Source organism: Lolium perenne, chromosome 4 (genome assembly GCF_019359855.2).
Source record: "Lolium perenne isolate Kyuss_39 chromosome 4, Kyuss_2.0, whole genome shotgun sequence".
NCBI lineage: Eukaryota > Viridiplantae > Streptophyta > Magnoliopsida > Poales > Poaceae > Lolium > Lolium perenne.
In genome coordinates this window covers 321658975-321676465 of record NC_067247.2, presented here as the reverse complement: position 1 = coordinate 321676465, position 17491 = coordinate 321658975, and positions in this window count along the sequence as shown.

Below are 17491 nucleotides of genomic sequence, written 5' to 3'. Positions count from 1 at the left end.
AAAGGGAGACACGACCTGTAGCTTCTGGATTGTTTAATATATTGGATAGAGGCGCCTCGTTAACCACTATTATCGGATGCGCCGAAAAATAGTGCCGCAATTTTCTTGCGGTTGTAAACACTCCGTATGCTAGCTTCTGGTACTGCGGGTACCGCTGTTTTGACGGTGATAAAACTTCACTGATGAAGTATACCGGTCTCTGCACTCCATGGAGTTTTCCTTCTTCTTCTCTTTCGACAACTAGCGCCGTACTGACCACTTGGGGTGTAGCCGCAATGTACAACAGGAGTGGTTCCTTCTCTTTTGGCGCCACCAAAATTGGTGGTGTCGAAATTGTCCGTTTGAGATCCTCGAAGGCTCTATCGGCCTCTTCGTTCCACTGGAACTTCTCTCCTTGTTTGATTAAGGCGTAAAATGGTAGCGCCTTTTCTCCCAGCCTGGCGACGAATCTGCTTAAAGCTGCGACTACTTGATTAATTGTTGTATTTCCTTCAACTTTGTTGGTTTCCTCATTGTTACGATAGCTTGGATTTTTTCGGGATTTGCTTCAATCCTTCTTGCTGAGACTAGGAACCCAAGAAGTTCTCCCGCAGGAACGCCGAAAGAACACTTCGTCGGATTTAGTTTGAGACAAAATTTGTCGAGGTTGTCGAAGGTTTCCTTCAAATCCTCGATTAACGTTGCCCCCTTTTTTGATGTTATGACGACATCGTCAATGTATACTTGTACATTCTTCCCAATCTGTGTTGCTAAGCACTTCTGCATCATCCGCTGATATGTTGCTCCCGCATTTTTCAGACCGAAAGGCATTGTACTGTAACAAAACACGCCATACGGTGTGATGAACGCTGTCTTGGCTTCGTCATCTTCTTTTAATCTGATCTGGTTGTAACCAGAATATGCGTCCAAGAAGGAAAGACGTTCGCATCCTGCCGTGGAGTCGATAATTTGATCGATCCTCGGGAGGGGAAAGTGATCCTTTGGACAATGTTTATTGAGGCACGTAAAGTCGACACACATGCGAAGGACTTTCGTGTTTTTCTTCGGCACCATTACTGGGTTAGCTACCCAAGTGGCCTCTGTAGATATCTCTTTAATGAAACCAGCTTCTCTTAGTCGATCAATTTCTGACAGCATGGCTTTGCGGTTTGGTTCCGAAAAACGCCGCAAAGGTTGTTTGATTGGTCTCGCTATTGGATCCAAATTTAGGTGGTGCTCGGCAAGTTCCCTGGGTACTCCTGGCATGTCAGCTGGACACCATGCGAAGATTTTCCAGTGCTCACGGAGGAACTCGACGAGCGCGCTTTCCTATGCGAGGTCCATGTTTGTTGCGATGGATGTCGTTTTCTTTGGATCTGTCGGGTGGATCTGCACTTCCTTAGAATCTTTTGCGGTGTTGAAAGTTGATTCCTTGTTGGGCCTCCCTACATCTGGCAGCACATCATAATCAGTCATGAGCCTTGATGCTGCGTACTCTGCTTGCATCCCAAAAGTTTCTGATAGTCGATGAAAATCCTTGTCACATTTATCGGCTAGCGCGAAGCTTCCTTTGACTGTGATTGGTCCCTTGGGCCCAGGCAACCTCCAAAGCAGGCATGTGTAATGTGGTACCGCCATAAACCTGGCATATGCTGGTCGTCCCAACAAAGCGTGATACTGCGACGGGAAATCCACAACTTCGAATTCCAACCTTTCTATCCTGTAGTTTTCTCGGGTTCCAAACTGAACGTCGAGATTGATCCTCCCCAATGGGTAGCTTGGCTTTTCTGGTGTGATGCCATGAAAACGTGTGTCGGTTGGTTTCAAATTTGCTAGGGAGATATTCATCTTCCTTAGCGTATCTGCGTACATAAGGTTTAAGCTACTGCCGCCATCTATAAACACTCGAGATACATCGAATCCTGCGATTACTGCCGGTAGGATAAGTGCTGACTGCCCTGGTCGAGGAACTTGCTGCGGGTGATCTGCTATTGTGAAGCCGATGTCTTTCCCTGACCAATTTAGGTACTCAACCGTTGGTGGAGGCATCTTCTCTGCCATAAACACTTGCCGCGAAATTACCTTTTGAGCCCTGTTAGATGGCCTGGCTTTCTGAATCATCGAGACCGCGCCATTATTGTTAGGATCGACATATGGAGGTGGTTGTGGTGCTGCCGCTATTCTGAGCTGATGTCGATTTTCGTCTGTGATCGCGGGAGGAGGTGGTAGGTGGATCTCACTCCTAGGCCCTTGAAGGTTTCTATTTGCTGCTTGAGCATTGGCTATCCCTGCTACTCGCAGCATTGCTTGAAAATTACGGCAGTCCTTCTGCAGATGTCCTGACTGCCTTCTGCCATTGTTGTCGAGATAAAAATGCATCTGGCATGGCCCGTTCATCATATCCTCGGGAGTTGCGAAAGGTCTTTGAAACCTTGACCCGCTATTTTGCATGTTATTTCGAGAATCATCTCTGTTGTTGCCTCGCTGCTCATTGCTTCTTTGATATTCGTCTCTATTGTTTCCTCCGCTGTTTCCCCGAAAACCAGCCGATATTTGGCCAGGGGCATCGTAATTCGAGAACTGCCGAGAAAATCGCCTTCTATTTTGAAAGTTTCGGCTACAGTCCTCCTCTGGTGACCTGTGTCGCTTATTGTGAACAACATCTTCTCCGTCTGCCCATCTGTTTGCTATCTCCATCAATGTTGACACTGTCCTTGGGTTAGTTCTGCCCAAGTCCTCGACGAAATCTCCTCGCCGAATTCCTGCCACGAACGCATCTATTGCTCTCTCGTCAGATATGTTCTCTGCCGAGTTTTTGATAATATTCCACCTTTGGATGTACTTTCTCATCGATTCATCATGTTTTTGTCGACACGACCTCAGCTCTTCAAGTGATGCTGGTTTTTTGCAAGTTGATCGGAAATTCTTAACGAACACATCCTCAAAACTGTCCCAGCTGTCGATGGATCTCGGAGGAAGTTTCTTTATCCAGGATCTTGCGGCTCCACTCAAGTGTATCTGAATACTCTGCATTGCTGTTGCCCTGGTGCCACCTATCAATTTCACCGTCTCTAGATAATCGACTAGCCAATCCTCAGGATCTTGCAGGCCATCGAATTTCTTGAAACTATCGGGTAACTTGAATCCTGGCGGGACTCGAGTTTTTCGAACTCGTCTCGTAAAACACGGGAGTCCGCACATATCTTCCTCAACAACTTCTGGTGAGTGCCGACGGTCCCTTCTTTCTTGTCGCGCTCTATCTACTCTGGCCTGAGTCGTTGTGTCTCTAACTCCACTTGCTCTCGGTGGATCTTGCACTGCTGCAGTAGATCTCAGGCTATTTTGCCTTGCAGTTCCTTCGGGAGGTGTAGCTGCGAACGCTGCTCCCATGGCTCCACATCCTGCCATGGCCATGTTATACAACGCTTTTCTTGGATCTCCGGGAGGTGGCCTTGACGCTAGGATGAAAGCTTGCGTTGCCATGTATCCTGCTTCCGGTGTTTTTGGAATAATATTCCCCCTCGTGTCGATTGACATGAAAGACATATCGAGGTTTTGGATCAAAGTCTCTCTTTCTGCTTCAGGTATATTTTGCAGCCGAGATCTTGCCCTCCTCCGAGCTTCTCTGTGGCTATCTCCCGAAGTTCTTGAGTGTTGGCTTAGTTCAGCTCTTCGCCTGCTGGATGCGGAAGCTGCTTCCTGCCTCCTGTCCAACGCGATTTTCTGCTTCTCGAGCTCTCTTCTGGTACGTGCGAGCTTATATTGATATGCTTGTAACTCCTCAGGTGTCGCCGTAATGGTCATTGGTTCTGTACCATCGATGTGGCGACTCGATCCCACACTTCTTGCTGAAATCGTACCATCTCTCGTGTTCCTGGTCCGATATATTTTGTTCCCAAACCTCGCGTGAGATCTGCGGGATCGACACATCGTCGAAAGCCTCTGACGTCGCTAGTTCTGACCGGCTTGGTTCTCCAATTGCGTAGATCTGATGATATTTTGGATTCTGAACTTTGTTGGGTTTGGTGACACCATCATATAGATTAGTGAAGACCTTGCCCACAGATGTGGATCTGTCGATGAAGTTGTAACTGTCGATATCGCTCGAGTCATTGCTTATATCGGAGTCCGCAGATGACCCGAAGGATATGTTGCTGAAGATCTTGGCGAGTTTTTCACTTGCCCGAGTGTTGATGAAGCGTGGCGACGAAATTTCTCCATCGCTTGACTCTGTTGACGATGCCGAGTCCGAAATATCGGAATCGACCGCCGATAATCCCGACGAGATCGGAATTTCGAGACGATATGATCCTTCCTTCTCGACGCAGAAGTGGAACTCTGCAAACGTCATCTCCATGGGCTCCTCCAGATACGCATATGCATCCAAACGGGAGGGCGGGTGAGGAACAAAATCAACGAGACCAGTTTCGATTTGTTTACCTCTGTCCATGATGTTGCTTGCTATCGACGAAGTCGACGATCTTGAACGTGCCATCGAGATCAGCTCCTTGTCGCCTCTAGATCCCACAGACGGCGCCAATTGACAAGGTATTAACTTGTCAATGCCTACGGATTGTAGACTAGGGTTTAGTTGGATGTAGAGGGCAAGTAGATCTCGAAGGTTTCAGCCGAAAAGTACTCGACGAATATAAAGCTAGGGATGTGTTGACAGTAAATTCGATCCTTTCTTTGTCCCTCGACTCCCCCTTATATAGGAGGTGGAGCCGAGGGTTTCGTAATACACAAGTTTACAGAGTCCGGGAGGGTTTCTAACCCGTCCCGCAAGATTACAAGTATCGTTTCCTAATACAACTCTAGTTTTCCTTAATAGCATCTTGGGCTTCCGAATCTTCTTATTCTTCGGGTCGTGGGCCTTTAGTAAACCTCGGGTACCATCTTCGGCAGGCCCATTGGGGATGCCTATGTCACCAGGTAAGGTCTTGAGTAAGACTCAAGGTCGGCTACGGCAGATGAAAGAGAAAGGATGAGCAAGATCCCCTATGCTTCGGCAGTAGGCTCTCTCATGTATGCCATGTGATGTCTACGGGTGCTTCTATTCTTGTAGACAGTGTTGGGCCTCCAAGAGCAGAGGTTTGTAGAACAGCAGCAAGTTTCCCTTAAGTGGATCACCCAAGGTTTATCGAACTCAGGGAGGAAGAGGTCAAAGATATCCCTCTCAAGCAACCCTGCAATCACAAAGCAAGAAGTCTCTTGTGTCCCCAACACACCAAATACACTTGTCAGATGTATAGGTGCACTAGTTCGGCGAAGAGATAGTGAAATACAAGTGGTATGCATGAATATGAGCAGTAGTAACGGCGCTTAAAAGTGCTTGTCAAGCGTGCAGTTGATGGTAGTAATATTGCAGAAGTAAAGATGCGATAAAACAAGAAACAAGCGATGATTGCAGTATTTGGAAACAAGGCCTAGGGATCATACTTTCACTAGTGGACACTCTCAACATTGATCACATAAATAAATAAGTTCTCTTCCTTTGTGCTACATATACTCTTGTTTGATAATGAACACCATTCGTTGTGTAGGGCTACTAGAGCACCTCAATGCCGGAGTTAACAAGCTCCACAACATTCAGCATTCATATTTAAGTAACCTTAGAGCATAATAGATCTTTGCAACTTAAACCGAGTACTAACATAGCATACACACTGTCACCTTTACACTATGAAGGGGGAATAAATCACATCAATACTATCATAGTAATAATTAACTCCATAACCTACAAGAGATTATGATCATAACCTACGCCAAGTACTACACGATGCACACACTGTCACCATTACACCGTGAAGGAGGAATAGACTACTTTAATAACATCACAAGAGTAGCACATAGACTAATAGTGATACAAAGCTCATCATATGGATCTCAATTATGCAAGGCAATTCATGAGATCATTGTATTGGAGTACAGAGAGAGAGATTAACCACATAGCTACCGGTACAACCCTTAGCCTCGATGGAGAACTACTCCCTCCTCATGGGAGACAGCAGCGTTGATGAAGATGGCGGTGGTGTCGATGGAGGAGCCTTCCGGGGGCACTTCCCCGTCCCGGCGGCGTGCCGGAACAGAGACTCCTGTCCCCCAGATCTTGGCTTCGCGATGGCGGCGGCTCTGGAAGGTTTCTCGAACCGTGGCTTTTTCGTATCGAAGATTTAGGTCGAGGAGGCTTAAATAGGCGAAGAGGCGGAGTCGGAGGGCTGACGGGGCCACCACACAGTAGGGCGGCGCGGCCAGGGCCTGGGCCGCGCCGGCCTGGCGTGTGGCCCCCCAGGGCTCCCCTCTGGCGGCTCTCGGGTGTTCTGGAAGCTTCGTGGAAAAATAGGATGCTGGGCATTGATTTCGTCCGATTTCGAGAATATTTCCTTACTAGGATTTCTGAAACCAAAAACAGCAGAAAATAGCAACTGGCCCTTTGGCATCTCGTCAATAGGTTAGTTCCGGAAAACGCATCATAATGACATATAATGTGTATAAAACATGTAGGTATTGTCATAAAACTAGCATGGAACATAAGAAATTATAGATACGTTTGAGACGTATCAAGCATCCCCAAGCTTAGTTCCTACTCGCCCTCGAGTAGGTAAACGATAACAATGATAATTTCTTAAGTGACATGCTACCAACATAATCTTAATCAACAATATTGTAAAGCATATGAGATGAATGCAGCGATTCAAAGCAATGATGAAGACAATGAGTAAACAACTGAACCATATAGCAAAGACTTTTCATGAATAATACCTTCAAGACAAGCATCAATAAGTCTTGCATAAGAGTTACTCATAAAGCAATAAATTCAAAGTAGAAGGCATTGAAGCAACACAAAGGATGATTAAGTTTCAGCAATTGCTTTCAACTTGTAACATGTATATCTCATGGATAGTTGTCAACATAAAGCAATATAACAAGTGCAATAGGTAAACATGTAAGAATCAATGCACAATTGACACAAGTGTTTGCTTCTAAGATAGAAAGAAGTAGGTAAACTGACTCAACATAAAGTAAAAGAAAGGCCCTTCGCAGAGGGAAGCAGGGATTAAATCATGTGCTAGAGCTTTTCAAGTTTTGAAATCATATAGAGAGCATACAAATAAAGTTTTGAGAGGTGTTTGTTGTTGTCAACGAATGGTAATGGGTACTCTAACTACCTTATCAACCAGACTTTCAAGAGCGGCTCCCATGAAGGACGTTATCTCTACCAGCAAGGTAGATCATCCCTCTTCTCTTTTGTTTACACATGTACTTTAGTTTAGTTTTTTATTTTTTTTTATTTTTTAGATGACACTCCTCCCAACCTTTGCTTTCTCAAGCCATGGCTAACCGAATCCTCGGGTGCCTTCCAACAATCACATACCATGAAGGAGTGTCTATTTGCAAAATTAAGTTGCTTACTGATGAATCAGAGCAAAACATGTGAAGAGAATTATTAATGCAAGTTAATTAATTGGGGCTGGGAACCCCGTTGCCAGCTCTTTTGCAAAATTATTGGATAAGCGGATGAGCCACTAGTCCATTGTGAAAGTCTATCAAAAGTAAATGACAAGATCGAAAGATAAAACACCACATACTTCCTCATGAGCTATAAAACATTGACACAAATAAGAGATAATAGCTTTTGAATTGTTTAAAGGTAGCACATGAAGTATTTGCTTGGAATGGCAGAGAAATACCATGTAGTAGGTAGGTATGGTGGACACAAATGGCATAGTTTTTGGCTCAAGGATTTGGATGCACGAGAAGAATTCCTCTCAATACAAGGATAGGCTAGCAAGGTTGTTTGAAGCAAACTCAAGTATAAAATGGTGCAGCAAGACTCACATATGAACATATTGTAAGCATTATAAGACTTTACATCGTCTTCCTTGTTGTTCAAACACCTTAACCAGAAAATATCTAGACTCTAGAGACCAATCATGCAAACCAAATTTTAACAAGCTCTATGTAGTTCTTCATTAATGGGTACAAAGTACATGATGAAAGAGCTTAAACATGATCTATATGAGCACAACAATTGCCAAGTATCAAATTATTCAAGACATTATACCAATTACCACATGCAGCATTTTCTGTTTCCAACCATATAACAATGAACGAAGCAGTTTCAACCTTCGCCATGAACATTAAAAGTAAAGCTAAGAACACATGTGTTCATACGCAACAGCGGAGCGTGTCTCTCTCCCACACAAGCATGAATTTATTCAAACATAAACAAAAACAAACAGACGCTCCAAGTAAAGTACATAAGATGTGACCGAATAAAAATATAGTTTCAAGAGAAGAAACCTGATAAATTGTTGATGAAGAAGGGGATGCCTTGGGCATCCCCAAGCTTAGACGCTTGAGTCTTCTTGAAATATGCAGGGATGAACCACCGGGGCATCCCCAAGCTTAGACTCTTCACTCTTCTTGATCATACTATATCATCCTCCTCTCTTGACCCTTGAAAACTTCCTCCACACCAAACTTAAAACAAACTCATTAGAGGGTTAGTGCATAATCAAAAATTCACATGTTCAGAGGTGACACAATCATTCTTAACATTTCTGGACATTGCACAAAGCTACTGGAAGTCAATGGAACAAAGAAATCCATCCAACACAGCAAAAGAGACAATGCGAAATAAAAGGCAGAATCTGTCAAAACAGAACAGTCCGTAAAGACGAATTTTACAGGGGTACTTAACTTGCTCAGATGAAAATGCTCAAATTGAATGAAAGTTGCGTACATATCTGAGGATCACGCACGTAAATTGGCAGATTTTTCTGAGTTACCTACAGAGAACCCTGCCCAAATTCGTGACGTGTAAATCTGTTTCTGCGCAGTAATCCAAATCTAGTATCAACCCTACTATCAAAGACTTTACTTGGCACAACAATGCAATAAAATAAGATAAGTAGAGGTTGCTACAGTAGTAACAACTTCCAAGACTCAAATATAAAACAAAAGTACTGTAGTAAAATAAACACATGGGTTATCTCCCAAGAAGTGCTTTCTTTATAGCCATTAAGATGGGCTCAGTAATTTCAATGATGCACTCGCAAGAAATAGGAGTTGAAGCAAAAGAGAGCATCAAAAGCAAGTATGAAACAAATTTTAAGCCTAACATGCTTCCTATGCATAGGAATCTTGTAAATAAACAAGTTCATGAAGAGCAAAGTGACAAGCATAGGAAGATAAAACAAGAGTAACTTCAAGATTCTCAACACAAAGAGGGGAAACTTAATATTATTAAGATGTATATAGCCATGTTTCCCTCTCTCATAATAATTTTCAGTGGCATCATGAACAAACTCAACAATATAAGTATCACATAAAGCATTCTTATTCACATGCATAAAAGTATCATTACTCTCCACATAAGCATAATCAATTTTATTAGTTGTAGTGGGAGCAAATTCAACAAAGTAGCTATCATTATTATTCTTATCATCAAATATAGGAGGCATATTGTAATAATAATTAAACTTATCCTCCATAGTAGGCGGCACCAGAAGACCACTATCATTATAATCATCATAAATAGGAGGCATATCATAATCAACATAAACTTTCTCCTCAATACCCGGAGGACTAAAGAGATCATTTTCATCAAAACCGACCTCCCCAAGCTTAAATTCTTCCATAGCATTAGCAACAATGGTGTTCAAAGCATTCATACTAATAACATTCCCATTAGCATGCATAAGTTCCATGGGTTTTTTTAATTTTCTCTTCAAACACATCATGTCCTAATTCAAGATAAAGTTCATAAAGATCTCTCATTTTATTGTTGTCTTCCATTAAGCCTTACTAGTGTAAAACAAGAAATAAAAAGACGCAATTGCAGGATCTAAAGGAAATAGCTTCGAGCATACACACAACGGCAACAGAAAAGTACTTAGTTACCTGGGACCGGAGTGTGAGTGCCTTTTACCTTTCCTCCCCGGCAACGGCGCCAGAAAAGTGCTTGATGTCTACGGGTGCTTCTATTCTTGTAGACAGTGTTGGGCCTCCAAGAGCAGAGGTTTGTAGAACAGCAGCAAGTTTCCCTTAAGTGGATCACCCAAGGTTTATCGAACTCAGGGAGGAAGAGGTCAAAGATATCCCTCTCAAGCAACCCTGCAATCACAAAGCAAGAAGTCTCTTGTGTCCCCAACACACCAAATACACTTGTCAGATGTATAGGTGCACTAGTTCGGCGAAGAGATAGTGAAATACAAGTGGTATGAATGAATATGAGCAGTAGTAACGGCGCCAGAAAAGTGCTTGCTGGCGTGCAGTTGATGGTAGTAATATTGCAGGAAGTAAAGATGCAGTAAAACAGTAAACAAGCGATGATTGCAGTATTTGGAAACAAGGCCTAGGGATCATACTTTCATTAGTGGACACTCTCAACATTGATCACATAAATAAATAAGTTCTCTTCCTTTGTGCTACATATACTCTTGTTTGATAATGAACACCATTCGTTGTGTAGGGCTACTAGAGCACCTCAATGCCGGAGTTAACAAGCTCCACAACATTCAGCATTCATATTTAAGTAACCTTAGAGCATAATAGATCTTTGCAACTTAAACCGAGTACTAACATAGCATACACACTGTCACCTTTACACTATGAAGGGGGAATAAATCACATCAATACTATCATAGTAATAATTAACTCCATAACCTACAAGAGATTATGATCATAACCTACGCCAAGTACTACACGATGCACACACTGTCACCATTACACCGTGAAGGAGGAATAGACTACTTTAATAACATCACAAGAGTAGCACATAGACTAATAGTGATACAAAGCTCATCATATGGATCTCAATTATGCAAGGCAATTCATGAGATCATTGTATTGGAGTACAGAGAGAGATTAACCACATAGCTACCGGTACAGCCCTTAGCCTCGATGGAGAACTACTCCCTCCTCATGGGAGACAGCAGCGTTGATGAAGATGGCGGTGGTGTCGATGGAGGAGCCTTCCGGGGGCACTTCCCCGTCCCGGCGGCGTGCCGGAACAGAGACTCCTGTCCCCCAGATCTTGGCTTCGCGATGGCGGCGGCTCTGGAAGGTTTCTCGTACCGTGGCTTTTTCGTATCGAAGATTTAGGTCGAGGAGGCTTAAATAGGCGAAGAGGCGGAGTCGGAGGGCTGATGGGGCCACCACACAATAGGGCGGCGCGGCCAGGGCCTGCGCCGCGCCGGCCTGGCGTGTGCCCCCCCAGGGCTCCCCTCTGGCGGCTCTCGGGTGTTCTGGAAGCTTCGTGGAAAAATAGGATGCTGGGCATTGATTTCGTCTGATTCTGAGAATATTTCCTTACTAGGATTTCTGAAACCAAAAACAGCAGAAAATAGCAACTGGCCCTTCGGCATCTCGTCAATAGGTTAGTTCCGGAAAACGCATCATAATGACATATAATGTGTATAAAACATGTAGGTATTGTCATAAAACTAGCATGGAACATAAGAAATTATAGATACGTTTGAGACGTATCACCATGCTGTGTACTAGACCGGATATCGCACATGCTGTTAGTTTGACCAGCAGATATCAAAGTGATCCAGGAATGGAACACTGGACAGCGGTCAAGAATATCCTGAAGTACTTGAAAAGAACTAAGGATATGTTTCTTTGTTATGGCGGTGACCAAGAGCTCGTTGTAACCAGTTACACCGATGCAAGTTGAAACACCGATCCTGATGACTCCAAGTCTAAGTCTGGGTACGTGTTTATATTGAATGGTGCGGCAGTAAGCTGGAGCAGTTCCAAGCAGTGCACGGTGGCGATATCTTCAACAGAATCTGAATATATAGCGGCTTCAGAGGCTTCATCGGAAGCGGTATGGATGAAGATGTTCATTGTTGAGCTTGGTGTGGTTCCTAGTGCATTGGACCCGTTAGTCATTTATTGTGACAACACGGGTACCATCGCCAATGCAAAGGAACCAAGGTCACACAAGAAGCTGAAGCATATCAAGCTGTGTTTTCATTCGATTCGCGAGTACATCGAAGATGGTGAAGTAGAGATTTGCAAAGTACACACGGATCTGAATGTTGCAGATCCGTTGACTAAAGCTCTCCCTAGGGCAAAGCATGACCAACACCAGAATGCCATGGGTGTTAGGTACCTTACAATGTAAACTAGATTATTGACTCTAGTGCAAGTGGGAGACTGTTGGAGATATGCCCAAGAGGCAATAATAAACTGGTTATTATAATATCTTTGTGTTTATGATAAATGTTTGCATACCATGCTATAATTGTATTAACCGAAACATTGATACATGTGTGTTATGTAAACAACAAGGAGTCCCTAGTAAGCCTCTTGTATAACTAGCTTGTTGATTAATGGATGATCATGGTTTCGTGATCATGAACATTGGATGTTATTAATAACAAGGTTATGTCATTAGTTGAATGATATAATGGACACACACCCAAATGAGCGTAGCATAAGATCAAGTCATTAAGTTCAAATTGCTATAAGCTTTCGATACATAGTTGTCTTAGTCCTTCGACCATGAGATCATGTAAATCACTTACACCGGAAGGGTACTTTGATTACATCAAACGCCATTGCGTAAATGGGTGGTTATAAAGATGGGATTAAGTATTTGGAAAGTGTGAGTTGAGGCATATGGATCAATAGTGGGATTTGTCCATCCTGATGACGGATAGATATACTCTGGGCCCTCTCGGTGGAATGTCGTCTAATTAGCTTGCAAGCACATGATTGGATCATGAGAGATGACATACCGCGGTACAAGTAAAGAGTACTTGTCGGTAACGAGGTTGAACAAGGTATGGAGATACCGATGATCAAACCTCGGACAAGTAGAATATCGTGTGACAAAGGGAATTGACATCGTATGTAAATGGTTCAATCGATCACTAAGTCATCGTTGAATATGTGGGAGCCATTATGGATCTCCAGATCCCGCTATTGGTTATTGCTCGGAGAGGAGTCTCGACCATGTCTGCATAGTTCGCGAACCGTAGGGTGACGCGCTTAAGGTTCGATGTCGCATAAGTAGATTTGAATATGGTATGAAGACGAAGTTTGTTCGGAGTCTCGGATGTGATCCAGGATGTCATGAGGAGGTCCTAAATAGTCTGGAGAATAAGATTCATATAAGGGAAGTTGATTTCTGGGTTTCGGAAATGTTCGGGATTTTTCCGGTGATTGACTGGAAGGTTCTAGAAGGTTCCGGAAGGGTCCACCATGGGTCCCACGACCTAGGAGGGCTAGCATGGGCCAAGGGGATGCCCCCTGGCCTAATGGGCCGGGGCACATGTCCCCCAAGGCCCAGGCCGGCCAAACCCCTAGGGTTTCCTAGGGGGATCAACTTGGGGGAGGGGAAAGTCCTCTCCCCCCTTTGGCCGCCGCCCCCTAACCCTAGATGGGAAGGGGGGCCACCCCAGCCGACTGGCCCCCTATATAAAGAGGGGAGGGGGTGGCCGGCAACCACACCCCATCATTAGCCCCTCCTCTGGCCGCCTCTCCCTCCACCATACGCTGCTCCGGCTTAGGCGAAGCCCTGCAGTTTTCTTCCTCCACCTCCACCACCACGCCGTCGTGCTGCTGGAATTTGGAGGAGATCTACCACACCTCCGCTGCTCGCTGGAACGGGAGAGGAAGGAGCTTCATCGACACCGTACGCGCGACCGAGTACGGAAGTGCTGCCGGATTGCAGCACCGGGGACGATCGTCTACATCAACAAAGAGATTAATCTCGTAGACTTTGGAATCTTCGAGGGTTAGTCTCATCTCCATCTCGTTGCTTCGATCTTGTAGATTAGATCTTGGGTGTTCCATAGATTAGATCTGTTGGTTTTATTCATCTTGCGGTAGGAATTTTTTGTTTTCTATGCTACGAACCCCATCAACTTGTTCACTGGGTTATGATTTGAGTTGAATGTCTCTATGAAATTGTGGTGTGTTAGTACCTCCTATGAATGCTCACAGTGACAGCGTGGGGTGTTTATTAGTACTTGGGAATACATCTTTAAGGTTTGCTTTTGCAGCCCTACACGGTGAATTAGTGTTCGTTATCCGGCCAGAGAGTAATTCAGAATAGCATAGTGATACGTCTCAAACGTATCCATAATTTCTTATGTTCCATGCTACTTTTATGATGATACTCACATGTTTTATACACATTATATGTCATTATTATGCATTTTCCGGCACTAACCTATTGACGAGATGCCGAAGAGCCGATTCTTTGTCAAGTTGCTTTTGGTTTCAGAAATCCTACAAAGGAAATATTCTCGAAATTGGACGAAATCAACGCCCAGGGTCTTATTTTTCCACGAAGCTTCTAGAAGACCGAAAGGGACACGAAGTGGGGCGACGAGGCACCGCCACACTAGGGCCGCGCCTAAGGGGGGCCCGCGCCGCCCTGGCGTGTGGGGCCCTCGTGCCGCCCCTAAACCTACCCTTCCGCCTACTTAAAGCTTTCATCGCGAAACCCCCAGTACCGAGAGCCACGATACGGAAAACCTTCCAGAGACGCCGCCGCCAATCCCATCTCGGGGGATTCAGGAGATCGCCTCCGGCACCCTGCCGGAGAGGGGAATCATCTCCCGGAGGTCTCTTCATCGCCATGATCGCCTCCGGATCGATGTGTGAGTAGTTCACCCCTAGACTATGGGTCCATAGTAGTAGCTAGATGGTTGTCTTCTCCTCATTGTGCTATCATGTTAGATCTTGTGAGCTGCCTATCATGATCAAGATCATCTATTTGTAATGCTACATGTTGTGTTTGTTGGGATCCGATGAATATTGAATACTATGTCAAGTTGATTATCAATCTATCATATATGTTGTTTATGTTCTTTCACGCTCTCCGTTGCTAGTAGAGGCTCTGGACAAGTTGATACTTGTAACTCCAAGAGGGAGTATTTATGCTCGATAGTGGGTTCATGCCTCCATTGAATCTGGGACAGTGAGAGAAAGTTCTAAGGTTGTGGATGTGCTGTTGCCACTAGGGATGAAACATCGATGCTTTGTCCAAGGATATTTGTGTTGATTACATTACGCACCATACTTAATGCAATTGTCTGTTATTTGCAACTTAATACTGGAAGGGGTTCGGATGATAACCTGAAAGTGGACTTTTTAGGTATAGATGCATGCTGGATAGCGGTCTATGTACTTTGTCGTAATGCCCTGATTAAATCTCATAGTACTCATCATGATATATGTATGTGCATTGTTATGCCTTCTTTATTTGTCAATTGCCCAACTGTAATTTGTTCACCCAACATGCTATTTATCTTATGGGAGAGACACCACTAGTGAACTGTGGACCCCGGTCCATTCTTTACATCTGAAATACAATCTACTGCAATTGTTCTTTACTGTTCTTCGCAAACAAACATCATCTTCCACACTATACGGTTAATCCTTTGTTTTCAGCATGCCGGTGAGATTGACAACCTCACTATTACGTTGGGGCAAAGTACTTTGATTGTGTTGTGCAGGTTCCACGTTGGCGCCGGAATCCCTGGTGTTGCGCCGCACTACACTCCGTCACCAACAACCTTCACGTGTTCCTTGACTCTACTGGTTCGATGACCTTGGTTTCTTACTGAGGGAAAACTTGCTACTGTACGCATCACACCTTCCTCTTGGGGTTCCCAACGGACGTGTGCCTTGCATGCATCAAGCTCTTTTTTCTGGCGCCGTTGCCGGGGAGATCAAGACACGCTGCAAGGGGAGTCTCCCACATCCAATCTCTTTACTTTGTTTTTGTCTTGCTTTACTTTATTTTATTTACTACTTTTTTTGCTCTTTATATCAAAAATACAAAAAAATTAGTTGCTAGCTTACTTTATTTACTGTCTTGATCTCTATATTAAAAACACAAAAAAAATTAGTTACTTGCATTTACTTTATTTACCTTTTGTTTATTTCATCATGTTTCCTCCTAAGTTCACTCTGAAAAAAATACCAGTAGGACAATGGTCTATCATTGAAAGAGATAATATAGAAGAATTTTTCACCCATGTTAGTATGGATGAAGATTTTGAAGATATACCATTATTAAAAGTTGCTCCTACTTATGAAAGTGCTTCTGCCTGTTTGGTACACATGTTGGAAACTAGATTTGTTAATCTCAATCCCATAATACAACATATGTTTCTTACACTTTCTGATATGGAGATGGGAGAAAAGAGAGATTTTGTTTTAAAAGTACTTGTTAGAGAATTTGAAGATATAGCTAAAGAAGCTAGAAAAGTTTTTATTAAGCATAAGAGGCTTGGTTTGTTCCCTGATTTTAAAAGAACACTTGAAAAGATGGACATGGATAGAATAAGGTACACTAGTAATGTTAATGATGGTAAGGAGATTAAAGTACCGATACCTAGTAAGCTCCTAGGAATGCATGAAGCTCTAGAAAATAACTATGCTTGGCTTGTTCCTAAAAATTTGTTTGATGAGAATAGTAAGCCTAAAAGCATACAAAGAGGAGTTACTTATATAGACCAGATACAATGCATTGTTGAGGAAACTCCCAACACCCCTGGTAAGTATGCTAATGCTTCATCTCTTGATAATACTTGATTCACACTTTCTGCGCCTAGCTGAAAGACGTTAAAGAAAAGCACTTATGGGAGACAACCCATTATTTTACTTCTGCACTTTTATTTTATATTTGAGTCTTGGAAGTTGTTACTACTGTAGCAACCTCTCCTTATCTTTATTTTATTGCATTGTTGTGCCAAGTAAAATCTTTGATAGTAAAGTCAATACTAGCAAAGACATTTTCTAAATCCTTATTTTTTTTAGCTCAAGCAACTTGATGCCTAGTCCTCCCTATTCTTTGGATTAGCATATTATATTCAACATTATTAACCTATATTTTCATTTAGTCTCCTCACGTTTTTTAGTTTGTTATTTCAGTTTACCTATACTTATGTTTATATAACACGAAAATTATGGTGGCTATATGAGTATTGTTTCTGAAGGTGCAAAGTACATGCCATACCAAATTCGGATATAGTACAAATTCTTTAAGACGATGTGTCCTCGTCAGGATCACCGACATCCCATCCGAGGGCAAACGGCGGTAGTAGATGGCGTAACAAGGACATAGACAGCTGGTGGCTAGTTGCATTACACATATTCGTGTTTGTGCATGGAAAACACAAGAACAAAATGATGTGGCTTATTGTGGGATTCACAAAAATGACAAAATCTGGCATCTATAGTAGTGAATAGTGCAATATTTTAAAACCTCAAAATTTGTCGGATTTTTTCTTTTTTGTGCAACCCACGATATAAGGTATTCCACTTCAATTTTGAACGTTACGTAGATCACAACATTGTCTACATCAAGAGTTATTTCTGAAGTTTTTTTAAACCTTAGAATATCGTTTTCGAATTTTCAAGAAAAACGTGCTATGTGTAGCCCGAGCTACAAAAATCCATACTCCATTTATTTAGCTTTTTATTCAAGAGAGAAGAGATAAAAACAGAGAAAAGAAAGCAAGAATGTAGTCGGTTG